The 21,723-nt window shown below is 39.0% G+C and overlaps 1 protein-coding gene across 1 annotated transcript in view; it reads right to left on the minus strand.

Annotated features, from left to right (window-relative positions):
• Window positions 1-20,328, minus strand: part of LOC124281964 (calcitonin gene-related peptide type 1 receptor-like) — a 109,382-nt gene extending 89,054 nt beyond the window's left edge. The window contains exon 1 of the mRNA XM_046717972.1: window positions 20,147-20,328. The gene's annotated coding sequence lies outside the window, so the exon portion shown is untranslated. The remainder of the gene's footprint in view (window positions 1-20,146) is intronic.
• Window positions 20,329-21,723: the final 1,395 nt, after the last annotated feature.

Raw genomic sequence — 21,723 nt, forward strand, 5'->3', positions numbered from 1 at the left:
AGAGAGGTTAGGATGGCTTATAAGATGTAAATACAGTTTCTATCAAAATAACTCAATTGTGTTCTTTTCATGGCACAGGCATTATGCAGTTTGCAAAATTTGTATGAAATTGAAGTTCTTTAAGATCGATTGATTTTTGCCATTAAACTGCAAACAAATCAGTATCTTAAAACAAGGAAGGATTTCTTTCAAGATGTAAGTAGATACTCTATCAAAAAAGCTTAATAGTGTTCTTTCCGAAAATGAAAATAAATGTCAAATCTACAAATGAAACTCGTGTTCATTGTTAAGGCTATCCATCTTTAACCTTTAACTGGCGTCGAAATACATTATGCATCGAGACTGCAATAAAAAATATGGTTACCTAAAACGGTAGCTTAGATTGTCTCGAAAGGCTTGTTTTTTTGTAGAAGATATCAGATATCTCTAAAACAAGCCTTTTTAATGTTCAACTCATACGTAGCATTAGTAATCAAACCCACCTCTCGTCATATGGGATAAAATAGGCCTTCGAAGGACGCGACATGTTCAATGAATTATTGCACTGATCAATGGATACAATGACACCGGGTGTTTGATTGATGTGTCCAGAGGCATCTATTCTGAATGATGATAGAGTCTGATAAAGGTTTGAAAACCGGTCCCTTAAGAAGGCTCTCTCTCAAATATAATCTACATCTATTTTCAAATCGTATCTAGCAGCGAGACAGCAGCATCAATGAGGACAAGAGTGAAGATTTTCACTTCACCTGCTTCCAAAAGGAAACCTTTGGGTAATTTAACCTATCACGGTTGCAAACCTTTTTTGTGTAAAGCCTGATGCATTTTCACTTTGAGAATATATTATCTTTTTTTTATCCTTGTTTTAATTCGTTTTGTTTGTGACCTTTTAAGCAGTACTGTACTGTCTGTATTTCTGTGTTCATGATGTCATTAATATTTTGAAACAGTGATTCCAAGATTTATAAAATAGTCGTGTGTGCTACCGAAAGGGCATGAGTGAGTGAGTGAGTTTAGTTTTACGCCGCACTGGGCAATATACAAGCTATATGACGGGGTCTATAAATATGGACCAGACAATCCGGTGATCAACATCATGAGCATCGTTCTACGCAATTGGGATACGATGACTTGTGTCAGCGAGTCTGACCACCCGATTCCGTTAGTCGTCTCTTACGACAAGCATGGGTTGCTTAAGACCAATTCTAATCCAGATTTGCACGGGTCCGAAACGGCTTGACATGCTTACCCTTTTGACGATTATCTTTTGTCATCAGTGTCATTAGTGTAGTATTCATATATGTGTCACCACTAGTTAGCCTTTTAGACAGAATGATATCTGTTTCGTTAGATAATCGAGAGTTTGGTAATAAAACATTTCAGAGTGCAACACTGCATTTAACACCGTGTATCAGGCACATGGATACAATGTGTGAAGTCACTCACTCACTTATCCAGGGGCGGATACAGTTTTTTGAGAAAGGGAGGTGCGCACTTTTGAGAAAGGGGATGGCGGGTGCACACTTCATTTTCACGACAGTCTCAATGGTCATTTAATAAACTTTCAGGACAAAAGGGATGATGGTTTTTGTAATTTGGTCATAATTTGGTCATAAGAACTAAATATTGAACTGCAACGTGTATTTGCAGCATTGCACACAATTTTGTAAATGACTAAAATGAGCCAAAGCTCACCCAAAGTATCAGGTACAGGATATAGGAGTGCTACATAGAACATCATAAATACCGTGTAACATTGGGGCAAGAATTGTATATCTTATCAGGGGGGCGGTGGGGTAGCCTATTGGTTAAAGCCTTGGCTCGTCACGCCGAGTCCCGGGTTCGATTCCCTACATGGGTACAATGTGTAAAGCCCATTTCTGGTGACCCCCGCCGTGATATTGCTGGAATATTGCTAAAAGCGGCGTAAAACTCAACTCACTCACTCTTATCAGGAACTGTGAAAGCCGTTGTATCAGTTTCTGTAACACGATACCTGTCAATTTCTGTATACAACGTCGCATCCGGCATTTATGTAGTATATTTTGAATCATAATATCGTATTGAGTTTCTTGTACGACATCGTATCAAAGTTTGTATATGAAAAGGAGGTACATTATATGATATACGATATAATGAATACGACGCATCAAATATTGTATAATAATTTTGTACGATGAATTGTATTTCCCATCGTATCAATATCACACAAGATAATTTTGTAATACAGGGGCGGTGGGGTAGACTGGTGGTTAAAGCGTTCGCTCGTCACGCCGAAGACCCGGATTCGATTCCCCACGTGGGTACACTGTGTGAAGCCCATTTCTGGTGTCCCCCGCCGTGATATTGCTAGAATATTGCTATAAGCGGCGTAAAATTAAACTCACTCACTCACTTTCGTAATACTATGAAGAATTTCCTGTCAAACGGGATCATATGTTTCATATGTTACATGTTATATCATATCATACTGCGTTGGATTAAACGTGTCAGTCAGAAGACGGCTCTGTTAAATCTATAATTCCTTTTAAGACATGAGTCACGTTAACTACTATAGACCGGGAAAGACTAATTTCTGATGGCTCATATACCACTCCGAGCACGGCAAGTCAAAGAGATCAGCTGATGTTTCGGTGACCGTTCATTAAACATGTCATTTGTTCAGCGGCGTCTAGATCCTGCAACATCATTAAACGACTACGCCTTCTACGATGATTGAACGCAGCGACACGCACGCGTTTGCTTCTGGGTACAACTGCCATTCAGTTAAAATTCCAGTCGAGCCTGGAGCTACAAATAGCAAGTTGTTATCGCGAGAGTTCATAAAGCTCCGTCCTCCAAACAAACGTCATGGTGGAATGTCCACGATAATGCCATCGGTACCAAACTACAGGTTCGCCTGTTACAAGTATTTACTCCTTGTGTAGACGTGGATAATTACTTAGGGCAATTACCGTTATGCTTCGTATGGCAATAGGGGCCTGGTGCTTAAATATACCTCTTGACACAGAAACGGTAAAGGGGATGAAGACGGCGGACGTCATCGTCGACATTCCTTCTGTACATTTACATCATTGTGACCTACAAAAGGTAGTCTGTGTAACGCAGGAACTTCCATTCACGGGGGCGATGAGTGCGGCATAATATTCTTTTTCGATGAAATGGCGCTTTAAGGTAATATTTCCTTCAAACGTCATTGTAACCACGGGATACCAATTTTGATCAGTAAACCAGTATAGGATAATTAGGGTATACTGATTATCTGCTGATTGTGACGGAGTTAACCTTCCCTTTTAATAGATGAAAAAATGGGAAATTACTATTTCAAGTAAGTTGTTCCTCTTCGTGTTATTGCCATTTGCTCGTAACATGCTGATATCTCCAGTTGGAAGAAAGCGTTAATCGTCGGCCCGTCATTCTATGGTTTGTGTTTGATTTGTTGTTTAACGCCGCACACAGCAATGTTCGTGGCGGCGGGCTGTAAATGCTATATGGCGTCGGTCTGTAAATCATCAAGTCTGGACCAGGCAACCCAGTGATCAACAGCATAAGTATCGTTCTAAGCATAAGCATCGTTAAAATTTATGCTCATGTAATATATTGTCTAAATAACGTGGCCTTGCGTTCTCTAACCATATCGGTAGCCTAGTGGGTAAAGGTATCGCTCGTCATGCGAAGAACCATGTTCAATTACCAACATGGGCACAATGTGTGAAGCTCATTTTTGAAGCTGAAAGGTGCGTAAAACCCCATTGGCTCATTCATACACTTACCATACCGTACACAAAGTCCAAACTTGAAGTGTATGTTGCTTAACGCTGCGATATTCAAGCCATAATGGCGACATTCAGATAATCGCATATAGCATCCAAACAAGTGACTGATAAAATGAGCATCATCTATGTCATGATACGACAACGTACTTCCAACCTTATACATCGATCTCAATCACTCGATACATTTGAAAATAGTCGCCCACGTACAGGTGGAACAGGTTCGAGGGGAGCATTACAAACTGCCAACAGCATCCATAGTGTTGCAGTGGTCAGGCCGCATCCTTCCCTTAACACCACATGGTCACCCAGTGTCTAGCAGCGAACAAGCGCTCTTCATTATGGTCAATTGGCGTCCAAACGTGCAATTAGGCATTGTTTAGGAATTGTTTCAAACTTGCCATGTTCCAAAGGAAATTTCCTCCACCATTACCCCACATTGTCTGTAAATGCATAACGTTAATGACGATGTGTGGTAAACATGAGTTCCCACCAACATAAACAGTTTATCTTAACTGAAAGTCGGTCACTGGAGACTGGGGATTCACAGGTTCATCCTGGAGAACACTCTGGGTTCAACCATTATTCAACAAAACTATTTTTCCATATTTGTTTTACGTTGATCAAACGTACCTCAAGTGGTTCCAAGTGGTTCCATACGTCACGATGTATGTCTGTATGTATGTCTGTCTGTCTGTCTGTATGTATGTATGTATGTATGTATGTATGTATGTATGTATGTATGTATGTATGTATGTATGTATGTATGTATGTATGTATGTATTTACACACCAGAGTATATCAACAATAATTTCATTCTGAACATTACCTAGTGTGTGTGTGGGTCTTCGTATCAATAGCATGTGGACAGAAGATTTTTCGCTTTCTGTGCATTCTCGTCAAGTGACATTTGAATTTATGTATTCTGGCTGCAGTTCAGATAAACACACGATAGACAAGAAAGGACAAACGTATTTAGCATTCATTTTCTTTCCGATCTGCAATCGAAGGCTAAGCAATATAAAGTTCACCAAGCAGACTGAAAGTAGATCCGACATAAAGTGCAATACACTTAGTATATTTTCAGATAAGCACGTCTCGTCCATGATACAGAACAGCTGGTCATGGGGTTGACATTGTATTCTGTAACAATGCCAAACCCCGAGGGGCTTCATGTGTCCATTACACGAATATAAACAGAACAATATTGATGTGCCAACGTAACAAAGCACAGCTCACGAATCGCCATCATCAGAAAGGCTGTGCATTTACAGCGTGGGTTTGCAGCGAACAGTTTCACATTATGTTCTTTTCATGAACACCTGACAGTGCTATCATCACTATTAAATATTGATTCATAATCACATTTTTATGATACAGTCTGAATGGTACAATGGACTGTTCTGTTAGTAGCGATTTCTTAGGACCACGAATTTAGTTTTCACGTTTAGTTCCACTCGCTACGGCACAGATCATTAAGTTTGATGTTTCAGTGGGAAATGTTTTTTGTTGGAGACTGGTTGTTTGTTCGGTCACTTCTTCATGACATTCATTTTTTATCAATTATGATTCGTATTATTTCAGCCAATGTTCCTATTATTATTTCCATGACAACTCGCCAAATGCGTGTCTTACGGTCGTATCATGCAGTATGTGCAGCTCTGCAATGGTCTCGTTAACACAGCCAAGGATTGTGTCAGTGTGTGCGTGCAACCTGCGCAAATGAGAAGAAAGTAAACTAAAAAGGAAATTAGTGGTTATTCTTGGCTTTTAATGGAGATGTCTGGGGATTATGGAAAGTTTTTTCTCGAATTTATTTACTCTGGGTTTTCTTTCAGTTTTTTGCTGACACGAAGCTTGTTTTGTCTACATCTGATATACCGTGTAAATTAGTCAGGTTCTGTGAGGGGAAGTGGGGTAGCCTAGAGTTTAAAGTCTGTGCTCGTCAGGCCGTAGGCCAGGTTTCCATTCCCCACACGGGCACCTTGCGTGAAGCCAAATTTTGGTTTTCAGAGCCGTGATATTGCTGGAATATTGCTAAAACTAAATTCACTCACTCAGGAGTCAGTGAGTCAGTATTGTATTACACTACTTAAAATGTTTTCCAGATATAAAGACCAATTGGTGTTATCCCCATGCTTGAACTTGAGTACGACATGGCGTGTCATCGCTTAATCTCAAGAGAGTCAGATCCCCATACCTGAATATAGCAGCACTATTCATTTCACGTACACAATGTCCTTATTTGACATCTGTAAATACACAACAATAACATTTCAAAGTATTGTGTTTCGGGATTCGAACCACGGACCCTCTGACACCACGGACGCCTTGTCCACATGTCCAATGAGGTTTACTCAGTCAGCAGGCTGACAAGGTAAGAATGTCATCTATGGGATGACTCCACGCCTTGATACATACTGCCCCGTCAACAGAAGGCACGTCTCGGGCAAGCTAGCAGGGTACTGAGATTTAATTTGCTCCAATTTAATATGAACGTGTCCAGCCAATGTAGCGGGATTCGAACCACGGGTTTTCTGATCCGAAGTCGGACGCCTTGTCCACATGACCGAAGAGGTGAACCCCATCAGGGAGCTGACAAGGTAAGGATGTCATCTATGGGATGACTCCACGCCCTGCTGCATACGCTTGTTTGTGTCTCAATCTTGGACCTCGGTGCTAAGAGGCCTCTTTGCCCTTTCTGTATTGATCTCTGTATTTCAGTAATTGTTTGCGTCTTGCAGTATTTGCGCGTGCAATTGCAATCTTTGATTTGCCTTCTTCTCAACATGCGACATGTTGATGCCATTTGATAATCATCAGTGATGCCGGTTTTCGTTTTTCTTCTGAGTGAAAACTAGAGTTAATAAAGCAGCAAGCTTTCGTCACAGGTTTCAAATCAATTTGATAAAAAAATTAAAAAATTAAAAAAAAGATCTTGAATGACAAGAATGCTTTAGAAAGTTTCCAATTCCAAATTATACGGCATCCTCTCATAGTTTCATGAATCTTACTCCTTCTTCACCCCGTAGCCTGTCAGTGTTGATTTGAAAATGCATTCATAATAAAAACGAAACCTGTTGATGATATCAAGAGTAACAAAGGAGATCTTGAACAAAATTGTGGAAGGACATCCGATTTTAAAGGACAAGGCAATTTGGTTATGGAGAGCTCAATGGAGCCTTATCATGTCATATAATGTTCCTGTGACTATGTCATTTTATCTGACAGAAAAGTTGCTACATCAAAAGAAAAAAAATTGTATCAAAATATGGTATGACATGGAAGTTAATACTTCACGATGAATGTTTTGTGTTGCGCTACAAAGTCCTGAATTGCCATGTTTTGTTTCTCTTCTTTTTTGGTACGTTATCTATTTTGTGTGTGTCTGCTGATCCTACCGAGGTCTGATTACCAGAGACTTTAGGATACGATATAGCAAGCACACTGTTTGCTAAGACCTTAAAAAGCCTTATACGGCTTTATCAGAAGTTTATTTCATCCAGATTACAATAGTCCAAGCCTCTGTAAAGTTTTCAAAAAGATTTTAGGATAGACCGGTGGAAAAAGCTAAAATTGGCATATCAGGTATAAAAATTATGTTCGATGCAAATCCTTTTTTTGATCCACCCTAAGATCTTAAGTTTTGTCAGGTGAACAACTGGCATGCCACTGCATGTGTTGTTGACCGGTGTTTCCGGTAGGTTCACCTTTCGGCGAACATCTGGTAGCCTCACTTTCTGATATTGATAGTAAAATAACACATGCTCATAAAGTAGCTCACAAAGACTTCTTATTAATATGGACAGGGTTTGGTGTTTTTTTATATGCGTCAGTGCTATCTTGGTAAATGGTACGTATTGACTCGTTTTACCTTGACCTAACGTGTCTCACAGGAAACGATTAAACTTCCTTTAAAATTGATGTTACCTAACTGCAGAACGCCTGCAGACTGTTTTGACCAAAACACAGTGTCTGAACGTTGTTACATAGATCTATCTTATAATCCTTAGAACCTGTGTAGGGCACCCGAGATGACCAAATGGTTCAGGTTGTCGTGACTTTGCGTGCATACCCTTAAAGTGAGTCCTACTGCTCACAGTGTCAGCTGTAATTCCAGATGAAATATCTATCCTGTGCGTTGTAAGTCGAAATGAAATATCTAGCATTTGTGCTGTAAATGAAGATAGAATATAGCCTGAGAGTAGTAAATTTAAACTAAACTTTAAAAGCTTCTTGTTGTGATGTAAACCATGAGAAAATGTAGCGTGTGTGTTTGTAAGTCATGACAAACAAGGATGCAATGCGTGCTGTTGATGTTAAACGTCATGACGAAACAGATGTAATTTATTTTATACGTCATGATGAAATAGATGCAAGGTGCGTTATATGTTAGTATGTGCGTTATTCTATGATGAAACAAAAACAGTATGTGTTATTCTATGATGAAACAGAAGCAATTTGTGCTATTCTATGATGACACAGAAGTAATTTGTGTTATTCTATGATGACTTGTGTTATTCTATAATGACAGAAGCAATTTATGTTATTCTAGGATGACATAGAAGCAATTTGTGTTATTCTAGGATGAAACAAGCAATTTGTGTTATTATATGATGACACAGAAGCAATTTGTGTTATTCTATGATGACACAGAAGCAATTTGTGTTATTCTATGATGACACAGAAGCAATTTGTGTTATTCTATGATGACACAGAAGCAATTTGTGTTATTCTATGATGACACAGCAGCAATTTGTCTTATTCTAGGATGACACAGAAGCAATTTGTGTTATTCTATGACACATAAGCAATTTGTGTTATTCTATGATGACACAGAAGTAATTTGTGTTATTCAATGATGACACAGAAGCAATTTGTGTTATTCTATGATGACACAGAACCAATTTGTGTTATTCTATGATGACACAGAAGCATTTTGTGTTATTCTATGATGACACAGAAGCATTTTGTGTTATTCTATGATGACACAGAAGCAATTTGTGTTATTCTATGATGACACAGAAGCAATTTGTGTTATTCTATGATGACACAGAAGTAATGTGTGTTATTCTATGATGACACAGAAGCAATTTGTGTTATTCAATGATGACTTGTGTTATTCTATAATGACAGAAGCAATTTATGTTATTCTAGGATGACACAGAAGCAATTAGTGTTATTCTAGGATGACACAGAAGCAATTTGTGTTATTTTATGATGAAACAGAAGCAATTTGTGTTATTCTATGATGACACAGAAGCAATTTGTGTTATTTTATGATGACACAGAAGCAATTTATGTTATTCTAGGATGACACAGAAGCAATTTGTGTTATTCTATGATGACACAGAAGCAATTTGTCTTATTCTATGATGACACAGAAGCAAATTGTGTTATTCTATGATGACACAGAAGCAATTTGTCTTATTCTATGATGACACAGAAGCAATTTGTGTTATTCTATGACACATGAAGCAATTTGTGTTATTCTATGATGACACAGAAGCAATTTGTGTTATTCAATGATGACACAGAAGCAATTTGTGTTATTCTATGATGACACAGAAGCAATTTGTGTTATTCTATGATGACACAGAAGCAATTTGTGTTATTCTATGATGACACAGAAGTAATTTGTGTCATTCTATGATGACACAGAAGCAATTTGTGTTATTCAATGATGACACAGAAGCAATGTGTGTTATTCTATGATGACACAGAAGCAATTTGTGTTATTCAATGATGACACAGAAGCAATTTGTGTTATTCTATGATGACACAGAAGCAATTTGTGTTATTCTATAATGACACAGAAGCAATTTGTGTTATTCTATGATGACACAGAAGCAATTTGTGTTATTCTATGATGACACAGAAGCAATTTGTGTTATTCTATGATGACACAGAAGCAATATGTGTTATTCAATGATGACACAGAAGCAATTTGTGTTATTCTATGATGACACAGAAGCAATTTGTGTTATTCAATGATGACACAGAAGCATTTTGTGTTATTCTAGGATGACACAGAAGCAATTTGTGTTATTCAATGATGACACAGAAGCAATTTGTGTTATTCTATGATGACACAGAAGTAATTTGTGTTATTATATGATGACACAGAAGCAATTTGTGTTATTCTATGATGACACAGAAGCAATTTGTGTTATTCTATGATGACACAGAAGCAATTTGTGTTATTCTATGATGACACAGAAGCAGTATGTGTTATTCTATGATGACACAGAAGCAGTATGTGTTATTCTATGATGACACAGAAGCAGTATGTGTTATTCTATGATGACACAGAAGCATTTTGTGTTATTCTATGATGACACAGAAGCAATTTGTGTTATTCCATGATGACACAGAAGCAATTTGTGTTATTCTATGATGACACAGAAGCAATTTGTGTCATTCTATGATGACACAGAAGCAATTTGTGTTATTCAATGATGACACAGAAGCAATTTGTGTTATTCTATGATGACACAGAAGCAATTTGTGTTATTCTATGATGACACAGAAGCAATTTGTGTTATTCTATGATGACACAGAAGCAGTATGTGTTATTCTATGATGACACAGAAGCAGTATGTGTTATTCTATGATGACACAGAAGCAGTATGTGTTTTTCTATGATGACACAGAAGTCATTCTATGATATGTGTTATTCTATGATGACACAGAAGCAATTTGTGTTATTCTATGATGACACAGAAGCAGTATGTGTTATTCTATGATGACATAAACAATTTGTGTTATTGAATGATGACACAGAAGCAGTATGTGTTATTCTATGATGACACAGAAGCAGTATGTGTTATTCTATGATGACACAGAAGCAGTATGTGTTTTTCTATGATGACACAGACGCAGTATGTGTTTTCTATGATGACACAGAAGCAGTATGTGTTATTCTATGATGACACAGAAGCAATTTGCGTCATTCTATGATGACACAGAAGCAGTATGTGTTATTCTATGATGACACAGAAGCATGAGGGTTATAAGTGATGATGAAATAGAGGCAACCAACGCACGTCATAAGTCACGATAAAATAGAATCAATATCATGATAAAACAGACGCAATAGGTGTTATACGTCACGATGGAACATACAATATCTCATATCTCTGAGATGTATATTATGTTTCATGACGAAACCATGATGACACGTATAGGAAACATGAACACACGCTATCTCACTCACTGCTGATATGTGTCACGACTTCAGAAATAGATTAAATCAAAGTGATTTTATGTAAGAAAGGGCTGACCATAGCAACGAGCAGCCTAGTGTCCTTTTACCGTTTCCTTTCATATACTCTTTGGTAAGTCTTCCTGAGTAATATTACATAAATGTGCAAGAGATTTGCCTGACTTGTTTTGTGTTCTAAAAAGCACACTTCCTTTCACCCCAATAAAAACAGTCATGTCAGATGTCCCTTGTAGGTTAATGTAGGTTGGGCGATGGTAGTCAAAACAAAGCTATCAGTGTGAATTTACCCTTATCAGCCCCGTGAGGCAGCCCCTGCTGTTGTAGACGTTTGCCGGCACTGCACGAACATGTCAAGGCCATTACACCTGAAATAGACTACATTGTGCTGGTACACAAGGACAGCCTTCGCCTCGGCTCCTTGCCCTAGTTTGCCAATATCCATTCTTTATCGCTATGTAGGTCCCCGTAGTGGTATAGCTGTCAGCTTTACAGGATCAATTAGAGGATCAAACCTACAGGATCAAACCCACAAGATCAAACCTACCGGATAATTAGGACTGCCTTTTCAGAATCAAGAGTAATTCAATCAATGACGATTTTGAGGTTTCTCCTTGGATGCAATTGGCAATAAATGCAAGATACTTTATTATATTATGATGCGATGTTTCTGGTTTGACAAGAGTATAAAACCTATACTGCAACGTCGCATCATATGATGTGTGATGTGTGTATATGATATGTATTTTCTTGGATAACAAATCTTAATTTACATTATGTAAAGTACATTCAGAATTTGTTATCCGAGTATCTTGCCCTTATTGTATATCACCACCTACTAAAATGACAATCAAACAGATCAACTTAAACTGGATACCCAATATTCCATTGGTGACTGCCAAATTATATTTTTGCAATATTTGAAAAACTGAAATTATGTCATATTCCCTTTTGTATTACTATAATGTTTCATTTAATGGCACTGAAAGATAACATGTTTAATTTGTAGAGGGACCTTTAGGGTCATCAAGTTTATTTTAGAATTGATAAAGCGTGTTAAAATTAACACACACGTTAAGATCGTACAACTTGATTCGGGAATGTCTATCAAACCAACTGATTTAAGTATTTCAGTTAAATATTATCAGTTGAAACATTTCTGTTCATATGATGTGTGTTCTAGAGATGATTTTTTGGGTTAATAGACACAATATATTTTACCGAGTAGTTTCTTGGACATATTTTTCCACTTTTCGCGTTATCTGTATTGCCTTAAATAGATCAATTAGGGTTGTTCGGAAACAGTTCGTAAAATATAATTCTCGCTGAAATCTGTACAGACCCCATATAGAGAAAACATTTCATGTATTGTCTTCTGGGAGCAATTCCTTTGACCAACATGCAATGAGATGCGAATAAAACGTGGTTATATTGACATGACTTCAATTTCCAAAACCATAATACCGCAATACCCGAAGCATGTTTTGTGTCGTGTTCCTACTTGACAAGATGACAAAAACGTTATTTCATTAAATTGTAATTTCATTGGAGCTCTGATGTGTTAAAAGTTCAAAAGCAGAGCAGTTTACGACAGTAGGCATTATCAAGTAATAAGGGTTTATGAAATTTATTTCGCGACCTCAATATCCGTTATTGTCCTTGATATGCTATGTAATATAATCCCCCATGTTGTGGTAATTGTTTTACTGACACAGTGTAATTATTACATGGAATAGGCCTTAGGTCCATTAGTGAATCAAATCCTATTTGCATGAAAGCCGAACGCCAAACCAAAACCACCCCAAAAGGGTCCCACAAAATGTGAGATTTTCAGTATATACAAATTTATGCATATATGTAGCTACTGCATCCTCACTGAATGCTCCTCATTTGTTGAATCAATCATAACAAGTCCATTGATAATGCGTAAACTGCCTGGGGAGTACAGGAAAGGAAGAGACACGTGAGGCACAATAAAGTTAACAGTCACATCATCAGCAGATTCTACCGGGTACCCACACGAAACTGGCATATTTCGAACAAAAGCTGCTTGTCTGAAAAATGACACGTGTTACAGTGTCCGAGGTGCTAGTAACTCTCAAGAGTCAGCCTGCCAAATGCAATCACCCATCCCAGTAACCTCTGCGACTAACGACACTTAACATCACCTGCTTTGGTTGGTTGGTTGGTTGAATTTCTAACGCTACGCTTAACAATATTCCAGCTATATGGTGGCGGTCTGTAAATAATCGAGTCAGACAATCCAGTGATCAAGAGCATGAGCATCGTTCTATGCACTTGGGATACGATGACATGTGTCAACAAAGCCAGCGAGCCTGACTACCCGATCCCGTTAGTCGCCTCTTACGACGAGCATGGGTGACTGAAGATCAATTCTAACCCGGATCTTCACTGAGTTTCAGTGATCTATTCATATGATTTTCACAGCTATTTCTTTTTTTTACATCAAGTGGAATTTGTTGGAGGAGATGAAACTAAGATTTAAGCGTTCCCCAAGATGTACAATTTGTAATAATTGTTTTAACTTTTCTTTACTCATGTGATGTTAATAAATGTAGTTACATAGGCGATTTGAAACCTGTGTGCTCTCAACTAGATCCTGTGGCACCACAGACGATAACAATCTATACCTTCCTGTACCATATGGCCGAGTAATGATCAATGTACACTTAGCCCAGAACGGCCTACGGTCGCAGAAGAGCTTTCTCACAAGTAGGATATTTGCAAGCCCAATTGGTCTTCATACTCTTATGTGTATCTTGTCCTTACCTGTAATGGAAGGATTTGTTTTGGTGTCGGAATCATAACTCACGTTTACAACGCGACTGTTGACAACGAGGTCGGGTGGCAAGACTCTCGCATCTGTTCCTTGGCCAGCAGCTGACATTACATGACCGCTATTGACGTTACGACGTTGTAAACAACGTCACCTTGCGGTATCATACGCTTTCTGTGCAATCCATCTTCATTTAGCCATCAACTGCAGATGTTACCTGCAGTTGGTCGTTCCACTGTAAAGCACTTCTGTTGTTTTTCTGATGGTGTTACATTATTTATTGCATTACGAGCCAATATAATTCCCACCCGAAATGTATGTTGGTGCTAATTGAGTCTGTTTTCTGACATTTTGGACCATAACACGTCTACATGAACTTAAATCAAGCGCTGAAGCAACTCCGCCCTGATGACACCGGTCTCAGCAATGACAAATATGTATATTTTAAACACATTAAACAAGTAATCTTTATTTTTGGGTGCTCACACAATCCATATACATAACAAGCATTACTGTTTGATGTTCCAGAAATAAAAAACTACGACAATTGGGGGCGCGGAGGGCGAGCTGGCTAAGGCGCCAGACTAGTGATCCAGCGAGGTTGAGGTGTCGGGATCGAGACCACCTGTGACCGTGTGTAAAAACCTTGGCGTCAACTTTGTGTGCAGACTCTTTCTGTGTTGTCACAACCCCTAGTGTACAGTACACAGCCCTGTGCACTTAAAAGAACCCACGAATCCGTTGGTATATGACCAGATGGTGGCCACATGAATACGTGAAAACACCTAGTTGCAGGTACAGCAACGTGCAGTGAAGTTGGACAAAGTACTGTGACTATGTGTCCCAGTCCACCCAGCTGTGAATGGGTACCTCGTTAGGATGAGAAAGCCACAAGAACTCGGTTCGCCTTGTGGCTGCAAGAGTTGTATATTCCCAGGGAGTTGAGATTGATAATACGATGTGACGTTAAGATTGACATCCAATGATCGAAGGGACAAATACCAGCGGCTTGAGCATGCACTAGTTGCCTCGATATGTGCGCTATGTAAATATCCTATGATAATGACAATTATGTATGAATATTTTACGCCGTAACAATGTTATTGACCCGGGTGCCGTTGTGAATGAGTGAGTGAGTGAGTGAGTTTAGTTTTACGCCGATCTTAGGAATATTCCAGCATTATCACGGCGGGGACACCAGAAATGGGCTTCACACATTGTACCCATGTAGGGACTCGAACCCGGGTCTTCGGCCTGACGAGCAAGGCTTTAACCACTAGGCTACCCCACAGCCCCTCACATACTCCTGAATAATTTACTCGGTATATCAGATGTAGACAAAACAAGTTTCGTGTCAGCAAGAAACTGAAAGAAACCCAAAGTAACTAAATTCGAGAAAACCCTTTCCATAATCCCCAGACATCTCAATCCTGACCACCTGATCCCGTTAGTCGCCTCTTACAAGCATGGGTTACTGACCGGATCTTCACGGGCCGGGGCTCATGTGGAAAATATCATGATGTGAATGAATAAATACAGCAATGCATTTCCTGTATTGCTATAAAAGAATCTACCTGATGTAACAAATCTCTGTGTAGCTCCGAAATGTTAAAAACACTGTTAATTCATTCAGTCGTGTGCTACGAATATAAACACTCGAGTAAAAAAAGTATTTACTTGAAAATTGTATTCGTTCCGGAAATTGTAAATGTTTGCAAAATGTTCAAGCAGTTACTGCAAACTTAATGTCCGAAACACATTGTGTCATATCAAATATATTACAAAATACTTGTTTTCATTGTAGTCACCATCAAACACGGATGTATACATTCTTTTACTTTAGTAAAATACAATGCCATCGCGTTATAAGAACATGATAATAAACCTTTGAACATCCATAATAACCTCCAACAATAACCCAATCCCCAATACAACTGACTGACCTTAAGCCCCTTCGTGGGACCAAGCTGTTACAATCGCTTTGGAAACTTAGCTACTGAAATTATGTCTTATCTACTATGCGGAAAAATTGAAATAAAAACTAATTAACTTACTTTTGTTGTATCGATGACAAGCAACAAAAAACTTGCCATTTCAGCAACAAAGTCAAACATCAGCACTGCCGACAACTAGTCCATAGCGGGTTTCTAATCTTACAACTACAGTTTGTTTGAAACATCACTTGGCTTCAAATGCAATTTGCTAGTTGCAATACAAAGAAGAGACCAGGGATAAAGAATCAGAGTACTGAAAGGTCCAGCATTTGTAGTTTACACGGAAAGTTTTATTGTTTTGAATTTCCCTTGAGACGCTCCAGCTGAACAAGATAAGGCAAGATTGGACCTATTGTTATACAGGTAGAAAGAGGCTCCGGTTCTAATTAAATCAAAGTAAACGAGATTAGGTGCTTTCTTCCACATGACTACTTGAAGGCTTTTGACGTCGAAAGATAGGCAGGTACATCTAGAATGGAATGAAAACGCTTTACATTGCTACCATCGAGAGACCTCTAAATCAGATCACTGAGCCAATTGTCGACGGGGTAATCAGATACACGATACGTACGTCTTAATTACTAAAACGTGAAGACCTTTTGATAGAGAAACACAAGTTTGAGAATGCATCGGAAAATTACACAACAATATTATTAAGTCGTCCATTCTCTCAAGGTGAAGGTTTCTATCGGAACATGTTGCGCACACAATACAGGGCTACCGATGAAACTTCAATGAATAAAACCCGCCCCATTTTCAATGGAAACCTGAACAAACTGAATACGTGCACACATGGTTTGATGTGGTTCCGTGGTTTACTGTTGGTTCCATTCCAACTGTGGCTTGGTTTAATCATCGCCATATACACTTTAAAAGGGATAGTGTCATGTGTGGAATTTCTGTGGCTTTTTCTTCTTAAAGTGTACAAGTTTAGTCACTCTCTGCTAGTTTTCATTGCTAAGCTGTTACGTCGTGGGGCAATGGACAAAACTATAATGCATGTCCTTGGTTTAACTTGAAGCAATTTTTTCGCGTATTTTCTTTCTTGGTAAGAGTTATCTCAGACATTCATGATCAAGATGGTAAATGGCTGTTGCTGCGTAAAACAACGTTCAATCATTCATGTGGGAAATGGCGTTGGGCTTGTTTTACGACTAAACAATTGATTTCATCCCAAATTGTCTTTACGAGTGTAGCTCCGAAAGGGCGAGAAACGCTCAGCCTTTTACACCTCACGTAAACACGTAATACAAATGTTAGATGCAAGAGGCAATTAAAAAGTTTACGTCAAATGATTCAAATTCACTTCGGATTGGGTTTAATATCAATGATCGAAAGTGTTCCTCTGCGGTTACTTTAAAGGAATGAATTTGCTCTGCCTTAGACATCCTTAACTAGATGAACAATTCCTGTGCAGGGGATATGACATTTTGTATTCCGTACATTAGAGTCAATAAAAGCGAAAAGGTCACGTCGTTATATTGTACAATAGAAACCAACACGTCAAAGATTATCTTCCTAACGATTCATTTGCATAAAATCAAGTCAGTGGTGTAACTTGACACATCTCTAAACGGAACACTTGAGAAGTCAGATGGTAGACTGACATGCCTCTATACGGAACACTAGAGAACACCAATGCTAGACTGTCATATGTCTATACAGAACACCATAGAACACAAATGCTAGACTGTCATATGTCTATACAGAACACCATAGAACACCAATGCTAGACTGTCATATGTCTATACAGAACACTATAGAACACCAATGCTAGACTGTCATATGTCTATACAGAACACCATAGAACACCAATGCTAGACTGTCATATGTCTATACAGAACACCATAGAACACCAATGCTAGACTGTCATATGTCTATACAGATCACCATAGAACACCAATGCTAGACTGTCATATGTCTATACAGATCACCATAGAACACCGATGCTAGACTGTCATATGTCTATACAGAACACCATAGAACACCAATGCTAGACTGTCATATGTCTATACAGAACACCATAGAACACCATAGAACACCGATGCTAGACTGTCATATGTCTATACAGAACACCATAGAACACCAATGCTAGACTGTCATATGTCTATACAGAACACCATAGAACACCGATGCTAGACTGTCATATGTCTATACAGAACACCATAGAACACCGATGCTAGACTGTCATATGTCTATACAGAACACCATAGAACACCAATGCTAGACTGTCATATGTCTATATAGAACACCGATGCTAGACTGTCATATGTCTATACAGAACACCATAGAACACCAATGCTAGACTGTCATATGTCTATACAGAACACCATAGAACACCAATGCTAGACTGTCATATGTCTATACAGAACACCATAGAACACCAATGCTAGACTGTCATATGTCTATACAGAACACCATAGAACACCAATGCTAGACTGTCATATGTCTATACAGAACACCATAGAACACCGATGCTAGACTGTCATATGTCTATACAGAACACCATAGAACACCGATGCTAGACTTCATATGTCTATACAGAACACCATAGAACACCGATGCTAGACTGTCATATGTCTATACAGAACACCATAGAACACCGATGCTAGACTGTCATATGTCTATATAGAACACCGATGCTAGACTGTCATATGTCTATACAGAGCACCATAGAACACCAATGCTAGACTGTCATATGTCTATACAGAACACCATAGAACACCGATGCTAGACTGTCATATGTCTATACAGAACACCATAGAACACCGATGCTAGACTGTCATATGTCTATACAGAACACCATAGAACACCGATGCTAGACTGTCATATGTCTATACAGAACACCATAGAACACCGATGCTAGACTGTCATATGTCTATACAGAACACCATAGAACACCGATGCTAGACTGTCATATGTCTATATAGAACACCGATGCTAGACTGTCATATGTCTATACAGAGCACCATAGAACACCAATGCTAGACTGTCATATGTCTAAACAGAACACCATAGAACACCAATGCTAGACTGTCATATGTCTATACAGAACACCATAGAACACCAATGCTAGACTGTCATATGTCTAAACAGAACACCATAGAACACCGATGCTAGACTGTCACATGTCTATACAGAACACCAATGCTAGACTGTCATATGTCTAAACAGAACACCATAGAACACCAATGCTAGACTGTCATATGTCTATACAGAACACCATAGAACACCAATGCAAGACTGGTCAGATCATGTATAAAACTCACCAGTCGTACAATGTCAAACTAAACAGATACGTAGACACAGCAGTCCAGCTCTACCACTTAATACAGACAGTTCCCAATCGCGAGTGGATTAATATATAAAACAATACATTGGATAAAGTCATTCTGTCAGACATGATACTAGACCCCGTCGACTGACTGGATGAAATATTTAGTTGGTTGATTGGACGGTTGTGTCCAATTTGGCGAATGTTTTCAATCACATTGCCAATCACTGCATATGATCATATGGTCTAAAGTGATGCTTTTACGGTTCTGTCACTGGTGATCCGGACTATCAAATGCAGACATGGGCTTCACATAACGTTGTAATCACTTAAATATCCTTTTGTATTTGTCACATAGGACACGACCGGTTTATTTCGAATAAAAAGCAAGATCGTGCAAGATCACAGCAAACTCAGTTGACTCGATTGATGCATGTCATCGTGACCCAACTGCTGTGTTCATGACATCAATCACTAAATGGATGAGACTCGCTGTTTACATACCTTCGTCATATAGCTGCAATATTGCTGAAAGCAGCGTTAAACAATCAATTTTACCAAGTTAGATGAATATAATTACTTTAATTTTAAAGGGGAATGAGTGAGTGAGTTTAGTTTTACGTCGCACTCAGCAATATTCCAGCTACGTGGCGGCGGTCTGTAAATAATCGAGTCTGGACCAGACAATCCAGTGATCAACAGCATGAGCATCGATCTGCGCAATTGGGAACCGATGACATGTGTCAACCAAGTCAGCGAGCCTGACCACCCGATCGCGTTAGTCGCCTCTTACGACAAGCATAGTCGCCTTTTGTGGCAAGCATGGGTTGCTGAGCCTATTCTACCCCGGATCTTCACGGTTAAATTTAAATGGAATGGTAAAAAGCAATATCTGAGTTCTCACTTCTACAAGATGCAAGATGGTACCAAACAGGTTTCTGATGGCTCAGAAACAGTCATTTGCCGAAGCTAATGGCAAATCAAGTAACGTGAACCTAAAAACAAATGAATATGCAGCAAAAAAACTGTTCTTTAAGTACGGGAAAAGACAATGTCGCCATGGACGAGATAGTTAATCACTCTTACCGTAGACGTTATTGTATCAGGATATCTCCGGGGATTAACCTCGTACTGAGATTAGTCCTCCACAGCCGAGAACGGACAGATCTGGTGGCATGTAATGTTAGTAAGGATCTTACTAAATCGCATCATCTGATCTGATGATCACTCCCAAGGGAGGTGGATCAATTGGTACCACCACGCTAGTGTCAGGGATGCATACAGATGCCAACTCCGTTTCTTTCCCTTTACATTTACAGATAGGCGTGCTGATCGAACGTTCTCGAATTCAGCGGTGATGTCTATTCGCTTGATTTCACTGTAGCGGTGGTGGACGTTGTCGACTGACGTTCCTAAATTCAACTTCGATGTCTACTCGTTTGCCTTCATGGTAACCTTTATTGACGTTGTCGTTGTACGATCCCGATTTTGATCCAGATTCATTCGCGCTTGCTTTCACAGTGACGGTAGATGACGTTGTTGAATGTTTTTGAATTCACAAGCGAGTCAATTGCTTTCACTGTAACGGTGGTAGACTTTGTCCTTTATTGTCCAAGAATTCAGATGTGATGTCTTCTCTCTTGCCTACACTGTAACGCTTGTTGAGTTTGTCGTTGAATGTCCAAGATTTCACATGTGATGTCTACTCTCTTGCATTCACTAAATCGGTGTTAGACGTTGTCGTTGAATGTCCATGAACACAGATACAATCCACCTTCCACCTTCCTCGACACACCAAAACAGCTGTAAACTAATTCACGAACGTTATAGACGTTTACGAGATAAACACTTTACATTATCTGGTGTGCATCAACTCCCAGTATCCCTGCACATGTAGCCATTGTAGAATTGCGCTCTGTTAAGCAGTGGTGATAATACTACGTTGCAATAACAGCAGTTGGAGGAAGATATCGAGCGACATCCAAAGACTGGAACTCCAATAGAAACATGTGACGTACGTATATATACGCCACAACTGAACTTCCCTTTTACACCAGACGCAGTTATTCTAACCACGCGTTGGGAATATTGGCGATAAAATGGAGAGATAGTTAACTTAAACCTCCTTTGTGATAAGGATGCGCTTAAAATGAATGGCTCTTGTCTGCCTTCTGAATGGTGTGTGTGTGTGTGTGTGTTGGTGTGGGGTGGTGGGCACTTGTCCAAAGTATCACGCCAGGCCAGTCTTTGGACAAATATGATGCATTTCAACAAGATCACTTTGGAGTTATGTTGTTGAAAATGTAGATCTAAAATATACCGAGCGGAATGTTACACTATAGCAGTCACTTTGGTACAAAACGAAATTCGTGTTTTCGTGCCCACTAAAATTCGAGAAATTGTTTTAGGCGGTTAATTGTGACACTCAAAAATAGCTGGGTCAGATGACGAATTGATAAACTTTCGTGACCTTCTATTCTGGCGTTTAAGTTCTTGGCAAGTTGACCTTTTGTGAACTTTCTATTTAAAATGCCTATGACATTAGACAACATATGTCCATACTCGTGTTCACGATTGATAAGGACTTGCTAAATATGACTTTGGTGCACAGTAAAGGCTTAAGTTAACAGTGTGGATACCATTGATTACACATTCTAATAAAC

Source organism: Haliotis rubra, unplaced genomic scaffold (assembly GCF_003918875.1).
Source record: "Haliotis rubra isolate DU_JTF1 unplaced genomic scaffold, ASM391887v1 Scf1083, whole genome shotgun sequence".
Taxonomy (NCBI): domain Eukaryota; kingdom Metazoa; phylum Mollusca; class Gastropoda; order Lepetellida; family Haliotidae; genus Haliotis; species Haliotis rubra.